Source organism: Bos mutus, chromosome 17 (genome assembly GCF_027580195.1).
Source record: "Bos mutus isolate GX-2022 chromosome 17, NWIPB_WYAK_1.1, whole genome shotgun sequence".
NCBI lineage: Eukaryota > Metazoa > Chordata > Mammalia > Artiodactyla > Bovidae > Bos > Bos mutus.
In genome coordinates, this window is record NC_091633.1 from 40,923,233 (window position 1) to 40,940,945 (window position 17,713).

The following is a 17,713-nucleotide window of genomic DNA, read 5'->3' on the forward strand; positions in this document are numbered from 1 at the left end:
GTGAAGACTTTAACTGTTGCTTAATACCCATTCTCTCCATTTCCTCTTTGTAATGAAACTCCTTGAAATTTTGCTGTGTGTACATTAAACTTATAGGATGACTACATTTCCTAACCTGACTTGTAGGCAGGCATAGCTTTTGTGTATGTTTGGGAGAGTAGTATATCAGGAAAAATTGTTGTGAGCAACACTTGATGTCATTACTTTAAAGGACAAAGAACACTTTATAGATGTTCAAGATAAATGGTATAATACAAGTATCTTGAGAGTTACTGGATTTCATGAATGTTTATATAATACTAAAGTTTTGTCTACATTGCAAATGTTCCCTTATAATTGGAACAAGGCTAGGAATAAAAAAAGGCAAGGGTGGAAAAAAAGGATAAAAGAATCAGAAGAAAAGAAAGCTGGAGGATATAAAAATTCGAAATTTCAATATATAAAGAAGGTCAATCTAAACTATTGCTATGTGACAGGAAACAGTTCAAATTAAAATAATTTTAATAAAAGATCCTTTATATATGTCTAAGCTCTTCCATCATCTTTTTGTTAAGGTAAGCCAACCTTTGTTGGCAAAGTAATGTCTCTGCTTTTTAATATGTTGTCTAGGTTGGTCATAGCTTTTCTTCCAAGGAGCAAATATCTTTTAATTTCATGGCTGCGTTCACTGCAGTGATTTTGGAGTTCAAGAAAATAAAGTCTGTTACTGTTTCCTTTGTTTACCCTTCTATTTGCCATGAAGTGATGGGACCAGGTGTTATGATCTTAGTTTTATGAATGTTGAATTTTAAGTCAGCTTTTTCACTCTTCTCTTTCACTTTCATCAAGAGGCTCTTTAGTTCTTCTTCGCTTTCTGCCAGAAGGGTGGTGTCATCTGCGTATCTGAGGTTAGCAATATTTCTCCTGGCATTCTTGATGATAGCCTGTGCTTCATCAAGCCTGGCATTTCTCGTGATGTACTCTGCATATAAGTTAAATAAGCAGGGTGACAATATACAGCCTTGTCATACTCCTTTCCCAATTTGGAACCAGTCCATTGTTCCATGTCTGGTTCTAACTAACGTTTCTTGACCTACATACAGATTTCTCTGGAGGCAGATCAGATGTTCTGGTATTCCCATCTCTTTAAGAATTTTCCACAGTTTATTGTGATCCACACAGTCAAAGGCTTTGGTGTAGTCAATGAAACAGAAATAGATGTTTTTCTGGAATTCTCTTACTTTTTCGATAATCCAATGGATGTTAGCAATTTGATCTCTGGTTCCTCTGCCTTTTCTAAATCCAGCCTGAACATCTGGAAGTTCATGGTTCAGGTACTGTTGAAGCCTGGCTTGGAGAATCTTGAGCATTACTTTACTAGCGTGTGAGATGAGTGCAAGTGTGCGGTAGTTTGAGCATTCTTTGGCAGTGCCTTTCTTTGGGATTGGAATGAAAACTGACCTTTTCCAGTCCTGTGGCCACTGCTGAGTTTTCCAAATTTGCTGGCATATTTAGTGAAGTACTTTCACAGCATCATCTTTTAGGATTTGAAATAGCTCAACTGGAATTCCATCACCTCCCCTAGCTTTGTTAGTAGTTGCTTCCTAAGGCCCACTTGACTTTGCAGTCTAGGATGTCTGGCTCTAAGTGAGTGATCACATTATTGTGGTTATCTGGGTCATTAAGATCTTTTTTGTATAGTTCTATATATAGAAGTATTCTATATATATACACACACACACACACACAGTATATATAGTGTATTCTTGCCATCTCTTCTTAATATCTTCTGCTTCCATACCATTTCTGTACTTTATTGTGCCCATCTTTGCATTAAATAGCTGGGAAAATAAGAGAAGCAGTAGCCTTACAAATAGCTGAAAAGAGAAGCAAAAGGCAAAGGAGAAAAGGAAAGATGTATACATTTGAATGCAGAGTTTCAAAGATTAGCAAGGAGAGATAAGAAACCCTTCATAAGTGATCAATGGAAAGAAATAGAGGTAAACAATAGCATGGGAAAGACTAGAGGTCTCTTCAAGAAGATTAGAGATACCAAGGGAACATTTCATGCAAAGATGAGTATCTCATTAGATAATTAAATTAATAGCTACTAAAGATATACATGGTGAGGGTAAATAGGGGATTTAGCAACTGGCTTTCAAGATTAATGTGGATTTGTTTTGTGAAAATACATTTTAATTTAATATCAAAATAATATTTTGTTTTTATGGCATGTTTGAAATACTGAAATGTTTAACTAAAAGGATATGCCTCTATGCTTCTTTTGTCACTGGTCAAATTTTAAATGAACCTGAAATTTCTAATTTTATTTGTAAGAAAAGAGTTCAAATAAGAAACTGACAGGTATATTAAGCAACATGATTACTATTAGCCAGCACTGGTATCTGTCACCAATTAAAATGTTACAGAAAGATGGGATCTTTAGATTCTCACATTGTCTCCTCTGAGCACATATCTAATAATAAAGCTGAACTTCAAAAAAAAAAAAAAAAACCTGCTCCCTTTCTTTGAGTTTCAGTTTTCCATCAGATAATTTTTCATGAATAATGGCAAATTTCACAGCTCTGATTTTCCTTTTTATTTTTCTTGCAGAAAATTCATAAAATAAAACCACATTGCTTTAAAGCAGAACACATGGTTAGTTTTTAGCAGAGAAGTGAAAAATCTCTAGTTTGTCTACCAATATAATTACTGGCAGCCGTTAAATTCTATATACAGCATAAGGCATAAATTAGCTGATCACCAACATGTGTGTAGCCACAAGGTAACAAATATTAAATGAGGGAAAAAGGGAGAAAAATGAAATAAGTTAATAAATGATGACAATGAGATAAAATGTATAGTTATGTTGATTAGATTTTGCCACATGTCATGTTTTAGTCTTCAATGCCAGTTCAACATTTTTATAAAAAGAGGTATTTTATGATATCAGTTTTCATTTTTAGTGATCTTATTGCAAGGTATTTTGTGTTTAGGCAAGAAAAATGAAAACAGGAACAAATGCAAATAGGGCCACATATTTCTAAGAGCCTAAAACTAATGTTAAGTTCCCCTGTCAACACAGATTTAAAACCAAAAGGGAAAAAGAGTAAAGTGCCATAAGTAATTTGTTCCACTGTCCAATTTTACTGAAGACTCTAGTTCTGCAATTAGAAGCTGATGACAGCTCACCATACTTAACTTGAACGTGTAGGTTCTTTTTAACAAATTTGTGGAAAGAAAACACTGAAGATCTCACATTTTACAAACAATTCCCAAAGTTTCAGAATTATTAAAGAATAACTTAGATGAAAATATAAAATGAATAGTATTCTATCCTTCATACATAAATATGTTAATCCCCAGTCAATATACAGCGTACGCTATTGAAATTTTTTCCTATCTGTGATGATGGATTTACTGTATAAACTCACAACTTCCCTTATTCCCCCTGTGATTGGAGGTATTTGATTGGGAACTAGTCATAGGACAGAGGGAAGCTGATTGGAATTCACAAAACCTAACCGCATTGCTTACACTCATTAGTATAGCAAAGCTGCCAACTAGAGACCAAAAAAGGAAAACAGAAAAGAAGGAAAAGAATTAATGACAAACATTACAAAGTTGAATTTTAACTTGTAAAAGCTGACATTTGTTTCATATTTGTACTTTGAAAATGATTTTTATATCCATTTTCTTATTTAAAAAGTGTTATTCCCAGTAAGCAGGACTTATGTAATCACACCCACATTATAAATTTGAAATTGTGACACAGAGGAGTTTTGTAGTTAAAAGCCAGATTCAGGAGAGACAGAATCATATGATGGCTAAAACCTGGCCTCTGATCTGAATTCAAGTCCCGTCTACCTCATAAGAAGCCTTCGTCTTTCTGTAAAGTCAATTAACAGTTTTAGCCTTAAATACCTCTATCTATAAAATGGATAAAAAATTCTCAGCATCTTCTTCCTACCTTATGAAGATGCTGAGAAAATTACATAGGATAATGACCTAAAGTGCTTAGAATTTTACTTGGTATGAGCAAATGTTGATCTTCAGTTCAGTCGCTTAGTCATGTCCGACTCTTCGCGACCCCATGAATCGCAGCACGCCAGGCCTCCCTGTCCATCACCAACTCCCGGAGTTCACTCAGACTCACTCAGACTCAGACCATTGAGTCAGTGATTCTATCCAGCCATCTCATCCTCTGTCATCCCCTTCTCCTCCTGCCCCCAATCCCTCCCGGCATCAGAGTCTTTTCCAATGAGTCAGTTCTTCACATGAGGTGGCCAAAGTACTGGAGTTTCAGCTTCAGCATCATTCCTTCCAAAGAAATCCCAGGGCTGATCTCCTTCAGAATGGACTGGTTGGATCTCCTTGCAGTCCAAGGGATTCTCAAGAGTCTTCTCCAACACCACAGTTCAGAAGCATCAATTCTTCGGCCCTCAGCTTTCTTCACAGTCCAACTCTCAGATCCCTACATGACCACAGGAAAAACCATAGCCTTGACTAGATGGACCTTTGTTGGCAAAGTAATGTCTCTGCTTTTTAATATGCTATCTAGGTTAGTCATAACTTTCCTTCCAAGGAGTGTCTTTTAATTTCATGGCTGCAGTCACCATACTACTATTGTATTACTTTTATTATTACTCAGATATTCATGATCACCTCAGTACATCCTGCTTGAAATTGTGATAACATCCTTTTTTTTCCCCCCACAATGAGTATTTTATATAATATAAAATGCTTGGGGTATGAGATAATGAACTGTGACTATTCTTATCCTTGTAAATCAAAAGGGTGAATTCTAACCCTGACTTTGTCACTTTTTATTGATGTGAGTCCCATCAGTAAACTTTGAGTCTCCATTTCTATTTTTGTTACATAAGAACATTGAAAACTGGAAAGTACTGCACATGTGTAAAGTATTATTAGTACTTGGGAAATAATTGTTGGTGAAGTTGAATCTTAGCAAAGAACTTCTCTAGCTTCTCACCATCTGGTATTGCCTAGCCAATCTTCAATTGAATTGTACCTTACCGTTTTCAAATGAAGGAAAAATAAAATGTCTTTCAGTCTTAGGAATTTGTGTTTGCAAATATTTTCTTAAAGTAATTTTAAGAAAATTAGAAACATTATTGGATAACCATCAAGCAAGATACTGAAGTATGTGATTCATTCATTTCATGTTCAACGTGATCAGAGGAGTTAAAGTGAAGAGACAAAATGGAACCTTTTAGCTAGCACATGTGTTTCATTGTATGTTGAGTTGTAAAATCCCAATCTCTGGTTTTTAAAGTAAGTTCTCTTTTGACTCTTTTCAACAAAAGTAGTTTTGAACATGTGTGAAAGTGTAAAACAATACAGCTTTAGAGGAGTTGTGATTAATTCCAGTCTACCTTGTGATTTGTTAACAAATGTATCAGCTCCATTTTGATTTGGATCTTTTCATTTGAAAAGAGCTAAAGAGAAATGGCTTCAATTTTTAGTCTCTACATGAAAAAATTAGAGGTTCAATGAGAAAAAAAAATTGACCTTGCTAATAAATCATGTTTATTTGGAAGTGGTATCAAGAATATAGAGTTTACAGAGAGAAGCAATCTATGCATATAACAACATTTAATAAATATTTATGTAACAACTCATCTGTACCACATACTCTTCTAGGCAGTGTAAATATAGCAAAAATACAACAAAAATCTTTGTCCCTATATCCTTTACATTCCCAATGTATTGTGCAAGGTAACAGAGAAGACAGAAAGACATGTTTTCATGGTTATATTTTAATGTAGCTGAATACTTTAAATCTACTCCCCATGTTTGTATGTGCTCAGACATGTTTAATACTGTTAGTGAAAAGTGAATGAATACCTTTGGGTTTATTCAAAAATGGTTGATAAAAATGTTTCTATAGATCTCAGAGCAGACACAATTAATACGCTTTCAATAAATTTGGAAGCTGAGAGTATGCCACACAGATGACCCCACATTCTCCAATATTCTGTGTATAACCATTACCTTAATATCAGAACTAATTAGCTTGAACCTCCACCAAGTTCTGTGGTGTGCTCAGAGTTCCCATCCTCTCTGCAAATCCCACTGGCATTCTCATGTAGGGGGTTGCAATTGATTCAGGTCTCTGAAATTGCTAAATTCTTGATCTTCATATCATTTCTTTTCCTATGACCTCTACTTCCTATCAATTTGATCTATTCTGGACCTCACTCAGATTCTCTTATTCATGTATAACTGACCCATGCAACTTTTCTGTGTTTCTGAACCCCTTGTCCCTTTCCAAATAGACAAAATTTCTGATGTTCTTTTACATGAACCATTTAACTTTATCCACATTCCTCCTGTTTAGGTCCACCGTGGCACCTTACTCTCTTCCAGTATATGAGAATACATAAATAAGAGCCAATCAAGTGACTCCAAAGAAGAGACAGGAGTATTGCTTTTCCTCCTCTAGAAGGATGTATAATACACATATATTCACTTCCACTCATACACACATGTATGTATGAGTTTGTGTATATGATTTCTTAGAAAATAAACCCCTAACCATCTATTTACAGTATCATCCACATTTGTGTGACTGTCACTATGAGGACATAGAATAAGTTCTTGTCTGTCCTTGCTCGTCACTTAGGTGATATTGGACAAGTTAATTGACATTAGCCTTGGTTTACTTAAGAAATCAGAAGCACTCTATGTCAGAGGATTTGGGGGAGAATTAGATGAGATAATGAAAAATAGATGTTATAATTTTTCATCACTCTGCACTTGGAGGAAGGCTAATTTTTCTTTCCTAGAATCCAGACTCTCACTTCTGTCTAATCTGTCCTTCGGCAGTCCCTTTGCCTTTGGTCCTGCTTTTCAGATACCTGATTCTTTCCTCTGACTTTTGCTGTCTGCGATCCTCCCAGCCCTCCTGCCTGGAATACTTACATTTTTGTTTTTAATTTAGTATAATTTTTAATCTCTGTTTTATGTTTACAAAAAAAAAGAACAGATAAAAATATGCTCCCTTTTCCTCTCCTTTCCTCAGCTTCCTTATTGTTAACAGCTTACATTAGTGTTGTGTATTTGTTAAAACTGATGGACCAATTTGTTGATGTTCACTCACTCAGTCCTGTCCGACTCTTTGTGAGTCCTTGGACTGCAGCATGCCAGGTTTCTGTCCTTCACCATCTCCCAGAGCTTGCTCAAACTCATGTCCATTGAGTGGGTGATGTCATCCAACCATCTCATCCTCTGTCATCCCCTTCTCCTCCTGCCTTCAATCTTTTCCCAGCATTAGGTCTTTTTTTTTTTTTTTTTTTTTACAGGGTTATCGTTACCATCTTTCTAAATTCCATATATATGCGTTAGTATACTGTATTGGTGTTTTTCCTTCTGGCTTACTTCACTCTGTATAATAGGCTCCAGTTTCATTCATCTCATTAGAACTGATTCAAATGTGTTCTTTTTAATGGCTGAGTAATACTCCATTGTGTATATGTACCACTGCTTTCTTATCCATTCATCTGCTGATGGACATCTAGGTTGCTTCCATGTCCTGGCTATTATAAACAGTGCTGCGATGAACATTGGGGTACACGTGTCTCTTTCCCTTCTGGTTTCCTCAGTGTGTATGCCCAGCAGTGGGATTGCTGGATCATAAGGCACTTCTATATCCAGTTTTTTAAGGAATCTCCACACTGTTCTCCATAGTGGCTGTACTAGTTTGCATTCCCACCAACAGTGTAAGAGGATTCCCTTTTCTCCACACCCTCTCCAACATTTATTATTTGTAGACTTTTGGATCGCAGCCATTCTGACTGGTGTGAAATGGTACCTCATAGTGGTTTTGATTTGCATTTCTCTGATAATGAGTGATGTTGAGCATCTTTTCATGTGTTTGTTAGCCATCTGTATGTCTTCTTTGGAGAAATGTCTATTTAGATCTTTGGCCCATTTTTTGATTGGGTCATTTATTTTTCTGGAGTTGAGCTGTAGGAGTTGCTTGTATATTTTTGAGATTAGTTGTTTGTCGGTTGCTTCATTTGCTATTATTTTCTCCCATTCTGAAGGCTGTCTTTTCACCTTGCTAATAGTTTCCTTTGATGTGCAGAAGCTTTTAAGTTTAATTAGGTCCCATTTGTTTATTTTTACTTTTATTTCCAATATTCTGGGAGGTGGATCATAGAGGATCCTGCTGTGATGTATGTCAGAGAGTGTTTTGCCTGTGTTCTCCTCTAGGAGTTTTATAGTTTCTGGTCTTACGTTGAGATCTTTAATCCATTTTGAGTTTATTTTTGTATATGGTGTTAGAAAGTGTTCTAGTTTCATTCTTTTACAAGTGGTTGACCAGATTTCCCAGCACCACTTGTTAAAGAGATTGTCTTTAATCCATTGTATATTCTTGACTCCTTTGTCAAAGATAAGGTGTCCATATGTGTGTGGATTTATCTCTGGGCTTTCTATTTTGTTCCATTGATCTATATTTCTGTCTTTGTGCCAGTACCATACTGTCTTGATAACTGTGGCTTTGTAGTAGAGCCTGAAGTCAGGTAGGTTGATTCCTCCAGTTCATTTTTCTTTCTCAAGATCGCTTTGGCTATTCGAGGTTTTTTGTATTTCCATACAAATTGTGAAATTATTTGTTCTAGCTCTGTGAAGAATACTGTTGGTAGCTTGATAGGGATTGCATTGAATCTATAAATTGCTTTGGGTAGTATACTCATTTTCACTATATTGATTCTTCCAATCCATGAACATGGTATATTTCTCCATCTATTAGTGTCCTCTTTGATTTCTTTCACCAGTGTTTTATAGTTTTCTATATATAGGTCTTTAGTTTCTTTAGGTAGATATATTCCTAAGTATTTTATTCTTTCCGTTGCAATGGTGAATGGAATTGTTTCCTTAATTTCTCTGTTTTCTCATTATTAGTGTATAGGAATGCAAGGGATTTCTGTGTGTTGATTTTATATCCTGCAACTTTACTATAATCATTGATTAGTTCTAGTAATTTTCTGGTGGAATCTTTAGGGTTTTCCATGTAGAGGATCATGTCATCTGCAAATAGAATTTTACTTCTTTTCCAATTTGGATTCCTTTTATTTCTTTTTCTGCTCTGATTGCTGTGGCCAAAACTTCCAAAACTATGTTGAATAGTAATGGTGAAAGTGGGCACCCTTGTCTTGTTCCTGACTTTAGAGGGAATGCTTTCAATTTTTCACCATTGAGGATCATGTTTGCTGTGGGTTTGTCATATATAGCTTTTATTATGTTGAGGTATGTTCCTTCTATTCCTGCTTTCTGGAGAGTTTTTATCATAAATGGGTGTTGAATTTTGTCAAAGGCTTTCTCTGCATCTATTGAGATAATCATATGGTTTTTGTTTTTCAATTTGTTAATGTGGTGTATTACATTGATTGATTTGCGGATATTGAAGAATCCTTGCATCCCTGGGATAAAGCCCACTTGGTCATGGTGTATGATCTTTTTAATGTGTTGTTGGATTCTGATTGCTAGAATTTTGTTTAGGATTTTTGCATCTATGTTCATCAGTGATATTGGCCTGTAGTTTTCTTTTTTTGTGGGATCTTTGTCAGGTTTTTGTATTAGGGTGATGGCGGCCTCATAGAATGAGTTTGGAAGTTTACCTTCCTCTGCAATTTTCTGGGAGAGTTTGAGCAGGATAGGTGTTAGCTCTTCTCTAAGTTTTTGGTAGAATTCAGCTGTGAAGACGTCTGGACCTGGCCTTTTGTTTGCTGGAAGATTTTTGATTACAGTTTCAATTTCCGTGCTTGTGATGGGTCTGTTAAGGTTTTCTATTTCTTCCTGGTCGAGTTTTGGAAAGTTGTACTTTTCTAAGAATTTGTCCATTTCTTCCTCGTTGTCCATTTTATTGGCATATAATTGTTGATAATAGTCTCTTATGATCCTTTGTATTTCTGTGTTGTCTGTTGTGATCTCTCCATTTTCGTTTCTAATTTTATTGATTTGATTTTTCTCCCTTTGTTTCTTGATGAGTCTGGCTAATGGTTTGTCAATTTTATTTATCCTTTCAAAGAACCAGCTTTTGGCTTTGTTGATTTTTGCTATGGTCTCTTTTGTTTCTTTTGCATTTATTTCTGCTCTAATTTTTAAGATTTCTTTCCTTCTACTAACCCTGGGGTTCTTCATTTCTTCCTTTTCTAGTTGCTTTAGGTGTAGAGTTAGGTTATTTATTTGACTTTTTTCTTGTTTCTTGAGGTGTGCCTGTATTGCTATGAACTTTCCCCTTAGGACTGCTTTTTTTAGGTCTTTTCTAATGACCCTGGGCTAATATTGATACATTATTACTCACTTAAGTTCATGGTTTACATCAAGTTTTACTTATGTTGTACAGGTTTTGACAAATGCATAATGACATGTATCCATCATAATAATATCATTCAGAGTAGTTTCACTGATCTAAAATCCCTGTGTTCCTTCCACACCAACACCTGCCTCTGGAGTAACACAGTATATACCCTTTAAAGACTGGCGTCTCTCTCTAAGAATAGACATTTAAGTTTTCTCCATGTCTGTCTGTGGATTGATAGCTCACTTCTTTTTAATGCTGAATAATATTCCACTGTATGAATACAGCAGAATTCCATTCACCTATTGTAGGATATCTTGGTTGCTTTATTTGGCAACTATGAATAAAATTACTATAAACATTCAGGTGCAGATTTTTATGCTTTCAGCTCATTTGGGAAGATACCTAAGATCACAAATGCAGGATCGTGTGGTGAGACTATACTTAATTTTCTAAGAAACTGCCAAAATGGTAGTTGTTGTTGTTGTTTGTTTGTTTGTTTTTACTGCCACTGGGAATGAATGAGAGTTTGAATGGATTTTAGTCAATTGAAAATCACTTTGTTTTAATGTGAAATTTCCCTAATGACATACACTGTTGAGCTTCACATGGTTATTTGACATCTGGATATCTTCTTTGATGAGGTGTCTGTACTGATTTCACTCCCATTTTTAAATTGGGTAGCTTCTTATTGTTCAGTTTTAAGAGTTCTTTGTGTATTTGGAATACAAGTTCTTTATGATATATGTGTTTTGCAAATATTTTATCCCAGTCGAGGGTGTGTCTTTTTATTTTCTTAGTAGAGTCTTGCACAAAGCAGAAGTTTTAAATGTATTCATATCTAAAATAGGAAGTTTTTCTTCTAAGGATCGGTGATGTGTCTAAAACTACTCAACAATTTCAAAGTCACATTTGATTTTACCCTGTATTTTATTAGAGTTTTGTGTTTTCTGTTTTTTGTCTATTCTGTCACCAAGGCAATATTCTAATCACTGTGCTGTGCTTAGTTGCTCAGTTGTGTCTGACTCTTTGCAGCCCCATGGACTGCAGCCCACCAGTCTCCTCTGTCCATGGAGATTCTCCAGGCAAGAATACTGCAGTGAGTTGCCATGCCCTCTGATGTATTAATACTAAGTTTTGAAGTGTGTAAGGTCAGCCCTTAAACTACTACTTCTGTATGATTGTGTTGGTTATTCAGGGTCTTTTGTCTAGAAACTGGAGAATCCATCTTAACATATTCACAAAATCATTTCCTTGGATTTTGATGGGAGTTTCCTTGAATCTCTAGATCAAGTGGGAATAAGTAACATCATAAAAATATTGTCTTCCCATCAATCAATGTGGGCTATTTATTTAGATCTTTCATTATAGTTTTGTCCTTGTTCAATCGCTGTCATATCCCAACTCTTTGTGACCCCATGGACTGTAGCACTCCAATGTTCCCTGTCCTTCACTATCTCCTAGAGTTTTGTCATTATACTAATGTATGTCTTGTACATTTTTGCTAGATTTATATCCCAGTGTTTCATTATTTTTGGCACTGATGTCAACGATACTGTATTCTTAATTTCAAATTTCAGCTGTTCATTGCTGGTGTATAAGACAGCAATTGACTTTTGTATATTAATTTTGTATCTTGAAACTTTCCTGTAATAGCTTACTATTTTTAGGAGTGTTTTGGACCACTATGTGCAATTTATTTACATTAAAAATTACATCATTTGTGAACAAGGACAGTATCTATTCCTTTCCAGTATGTATACCTTTTAATTATATATTATTTCATTGGCTAGGACTTCCAGTATGATGTTGAATAGAAGTGATGTGATAGGTTTTTCTTTTGCTTTTTTCAGATCTTAGAGGGAACACACATGTTTCCTCACCATTAATTATGATGCAAGCTCTAGGTTTGTTGGAAATGTTCTTTTTCAAATTCAGGACATTCCCTTCTGTTCTTAGTTTGCCGAGAGTTTTTCACTATGAATGGGTGTTGCATTTTGTCAAATGCTTTTTCTGGATCTATATTATAATCATGATTTATCTTTAGATTTTTGATATGATGGGTTACATTAATTGATGTTCAAATGTTGAAATAGCCCTGCACACCTTGAATGAATCCAACTTGATTGAGATTATATTTCTATTTACACATTGGTAGAATCTATTTATTTGCTAATATTTTTTGTATATGTGGCTCAGAAGGTAAAGCGTCTGTCTACAATGTGAGAGACCTGGGTTCGATCCCTGGGTTGGGAAGATTCCCTGGAGAAGGAAATGGCAACCTATTCCAGTACTCTTGCCTTGAAAATCCCATGGACGTAGGAGCTTGGTGCAGGCTACTATCCATGGGGTCGCAAAGAGTAGGGCACGACTGAATGACTTCACTTTCACTTTATGACAAATATACATCTATATTCTTTTTCCTTGTAAAATCCTTGTATTTTAAGGATGGAGGTATTTATGGTAATACTGGCTTCATAAGAGTTAGGAAATATTCCCTCTGTTTCTGTTTTCTGGAATTGATTGTATAAAATTGGTACACTTTTTTCCTTAAACATTTGGCAAAATTCAGCAGTGAAACCATCTGGCCTGGGTGCTTTCTGTTTGAAATGTTATCATATTGATTAAATTTGTCTGATAAAGATTGGCATATTAAGATTATCTGTTTTTTTCTTGTTTGAGTTTTGGTGGATTGTATTTCATGAAATTGGTCCATTTTATCTAAGTTATTAAGTTTGTAAGCATAGACTTCATCATCATATTCTCTTATGGTCCTTTTAACATTAGTGGATCCATCATGATGGTTTCATTTATATTCTTCTTGCTTCTCTCTCCTTCCCTCCTTTCCTCTTTCATTTTCAGCCTGGCTAGCATCTTATTAATTTTATTGATCTTCTTAAGAACTAGCTCTTGGTTTCATTGATTTTCCTGAGACCTCCTGCCAATGCAGTAGACATTCAGTTTCATTAATTTCTGGAATAATTATTTCCTTCTGATTGCTTCAGGTTTATATTGATCTTACTTTTCAAGTTTCCTAAAGTGAAAACTTAGATTATTGATGTTAGATCTTTCTTCTTTTTAAAAATATTTGTACATTTATATATGATACACATTTCTCTTTAAGCACTGCACTTACTGCATTCTACAAATGTCTATAAGTTGTATTTTGTTTTCATTCATTGAAAAAAAAAATGACATTTATTCTTTGACCCATGTGTTATTTATAAGTGTGATTGTTAATTGTCAAATATTTTGGGATTGTCCAGCAATCCTTTTTGTTACCAATTTCCAGTTTAATGTCACTGTGATCTGCATGAACATAGTTTATTTGATTTCTGTTCTATTAAAGGTGTTGGCCCAGAAAATGGTTTATCTTGGTGAACATTCAACATAAGAAAAATATGTGTTTTACTTTTGTTCAATGTAGTATTCTATAAATGTAATTTAGATTTAGTTGATTAATTAATGCTGTTCAATTAAACTGTCCTTACTGATACTTGTCATTTATTGATAGAACTGTGTTGAAATCTTGAATAGTGGTTTTCTCTTTGTAAATCTATTGCTTTTGTCTCATATTTAATTTTGATGCTCTGTGGTTAGATACATACACTTACAGGTTTTTATGTCTTCTTGCAGAACTAATCCATTTATCATAATGTAATGCTCATCTTTATTTCTTTATAAATTTTCTTTTTCTGAAGTTAACTTTGTCTGAAATTAATAGTTACTCCAATTTCTTTTGAGTTGTATTAGCATGCTATATCTGGAGAAGGCAATGGCAACCCACTCCAGAACTCTTGCCTGGAAAATCCCGTGGACAGAGGAGCCTGGTGGGCTGCCGTCTATGGGGTTGCACAGAGTTGGACACGAATGAAGCGACTTAGCAGCAGCAGCAGCATGCTATATCCATACCTTTCTCCATACCTTTACTTTTGTAAAGCGAATTTCTTATAAATATCATATAGTTGTTTTTTTGACTTATCCACATTATCATTCTCTGTTTTTTATTGGTGCATCTAGATTAGCATATTTATTGACATATCAATAGTCACTTTAAATATATTTAAAATTATAAAGTGATTATTGATATTGTTAGATTAATATTTACTATCTCTTTTTTCCTGTTTTCTATTGTCCTTTTTTTTTTTTTAATAAATCTTTCATTGTTTTTCTACCTTCTCTGGTTTAACTGAACATTTTATGTAATTCCATGTTTCTCCCCTCTTTGCATACTAACCATTATTTTTTTCTAAACTTTTTAGTGATTGCCTTAGGGTTTCTAGTATATTTTTGTTGTTTAGTCACTAAGTCATTTCCAACTGTTTGTGACCCCATGGACTGTAACCCACTGGGCTCCTCTGTTCATGGGGTTTTCCAGGCAAGAATACTGGAGTGGGTTACCATTTCCTTTTCCAGGGAATCTTCCGGATTCAGGGATTGAACCCTTGTCTCCTGCATTGGCAGGAGGATTCTTTACCATTAAGTCACCAGGGAAGCCTACAGTATATATTTATAACTATTCAAAAACACTATACCACTTCTCTGAAAGTGCAGGTACCTTATTGCATAGTATTCCCATTTCCCCTCCCATTCCTTACAATACTGCTGGCATTCATCTTTTCTTTTTTCTTCTTCCTCATGAATTCCATCATGTTTATGGCATAAACTTTGTGACTGTCCCACACTTTTTGAACATTCTAATTTTTTAGTTTATTTATTCTTTTTGCATTCTGGCTAGGGAGGTTCCTAGTGACTTCTCTTCATGCTCACTTATTTGTTTTTTTAGTCACATCTAGACTGCTGGTTCATCTTTCAGTGTCCTATCTTTTTGCTTTTTCATACTGTTCATGGGGTTCTCAAGGCAAGAATATTGAAGTGGTTTGCCATTCCCTTCTCCAGTGGGCCACAATTTGTCAGAACTCTCCACCATGACCTGTCCATCTTGAGTGGCCCTACATGGCATGGCTCATAGTTTCAAGGAATTACACAAGGGTATGGTCCATGTGATCAGTGTGGTTAGTTTTCTGTGATTGTGGTTTTCATTTTGTCTGCCCTCTGATGGATAAGGATAAGAGGCTTATGGAAGCTTTCTGATGGGAGAGACTGACTGAGGGGGAAACTGGGTCTTGTTCTGATGGGTGGCTTCATGCTCAGTAAATCTTTAATCCAATTTTCTGCTGATGGGTGGAGCTGTGTTCCCTCCCTGTGGTTTGACCTGAGGCCAAACTATGGTGGAGGTAATGAAGATAATGGCGACCTCCTTCAAAAGGTACAATGCAGGCACTGCCACACTCAGTGCCCCCACCCCTGCAGCAGGCCACTGTCAACCCACACCTTCACCAGAGACTCTTGGATACTCATGGGCTGGGTCAGTCTCTTGTGGGGTTACTGCTCCATTCCCCTGGTCCTGGTGCCCCAAGGTTCTGTTTGTGCCCTCCAAGAGTCTGTTTCCCCTGTCCTGTGTGAGTTCTGGCAGCTCTGTGGTGGGGTTAATGGTGACCTGCTCCAAGAGGGCTTATGCCATACCCAGGTCTGCAGCACCCAGAGCCCATGCTTCTGAGGCAGGCCATGATTGACCCATGCCTTTGCAGTACACACTCAAACACAGTTCTGGCTCAGTTATGTGGAGTCTTTGGGTACTGGTGCACACAAGGCTTGTCTGAGCCCTCTGAGTGTCTCTGGCGGGTAAGGGATTTGATTCTAAATGTGATTTTACCCCTCCTACTGTCTTTCTGGGGCTTCTCCTTTGCCCTTGGATGTGGGGTATCTTTTTTTGGTAGGATCCAAAATCCTCCAGACAACCGTTGTTTAGCAGCAAGTTGTAATTGTGGAGTTCTCATGGGAGAAGATGTGCACACGTCCTTCTACTTTGCAGTTTTATGCCACAAATGCACCTCACTGTCATAAGTTGCCATTCAGGTCAGTTCAGTCGCTCAGTCATGTCTGACTCTTTGCGACCCCATGAATCGCAGCAGTCCAGGCCTCCCTGTCCATCACCAATTCCCAGAGTTCACTCAAACTCATGTCCATTGAGTAGGTGATACCATCCAGCCATCTCATCCTCTGTCGTCCCCTTCTCCTCCTGCCCCCAATCCCTCCCAGCATCAGAGTCTTTTCCAAGGAGTCAACTCTTCGCATGAGGTGGCCAAAGTATTGGAGTTTCAGCTTCAGCATCAGTCCTTCCAATGAATATTCAGGACTGATTTCCTTTAGGATGGACTGGTTGGATCTCCTTGCAGTCCAAGGGACTCTCAAGAGTCTTCTCTAACACCACAGTTCAAAAGCATCAGTTCTTTGGCGCTCAGCTTTCTTCACAGTCCACCTCTCACATCCATACATGATGACTGGAAAAACCATAGCCTTGACTAGACTTAATTCAGACACTAGACCATTCAGGTGTGACCTAAATAAAATCTTTTATGATTATACAGTGGAAGTGACAAATAGATTCAAGGGGTTAGATCTGATAGACAGAATGCCTGAAGAACTACGGATGGAGGTTCAGAACATTATACAAGAGGCAGTGATCAAGAACATCTCCAAGAAAATGAAATGCAAAAAGCCTAAATGGTTGTCTGAGGAGGCCTTACAAATAGCTGAGAAAAGAAGAAAAGCTAAAGGCAAAGGAAAAAAGGAAAGATATACCCATTTGAATGCTGAGTTCCAAAGAATAGCAAGGAGAGATAAGAGAGCCTTCCTCAGTGATCAATGCAAAGAAATAGAGGGAAATAATAGAATGGGAAAGACTAGAGATCTCTTCAAGAATATTAGAGATACCAAGGGAACATTTCATAAGAAAATAGGAACAATAAAGGGCAGAAATGGTACGGACCTAACAGAAGCAAAAGATATTAAGAGTGGCGAGAATACACAGAGGAGCTATATAAAAAAGATCTCCATAACTCAGATAACCACAATGGTGTGATCACTCACCTAGGGCCAGACATCCTGGAATGCGAAGTCAAGTAGGCCTTAGGAAGCATTACTACTAACAAAAGCTAGTGGAAGTGATGGAATTCCAATTGAGCTATTTCAAATCCTGAAAGATGATGCTGTGAAAGTGCTGCACTCAGTATGCCAGCAAATTTGGGAAACTCAGCAGTAGTGACAGGACTGGAAAAGGTTAGTTTTCATTCCAATCCCAAAGACAGGCAATGCCAAAGAATGCTCAAACCAGCGCACAGTTGTACTCATCTCACATGCTAACAAAGTAATGCTCAAAATTCTCCTAGCCAGGCTTCACCAGCACATGAACAGTTAACTTCCAGATGTTCAAGCTGGATTTAGAAAAGGCAGAGGAACCAGAGATCAAATTGCCAACACCCACTGGATCATCAAAAAAGCAAGAGTTCGAGAAAAATATCTACCTTTACTTTATTGACTATGCCAACGCTTTTGGCTATG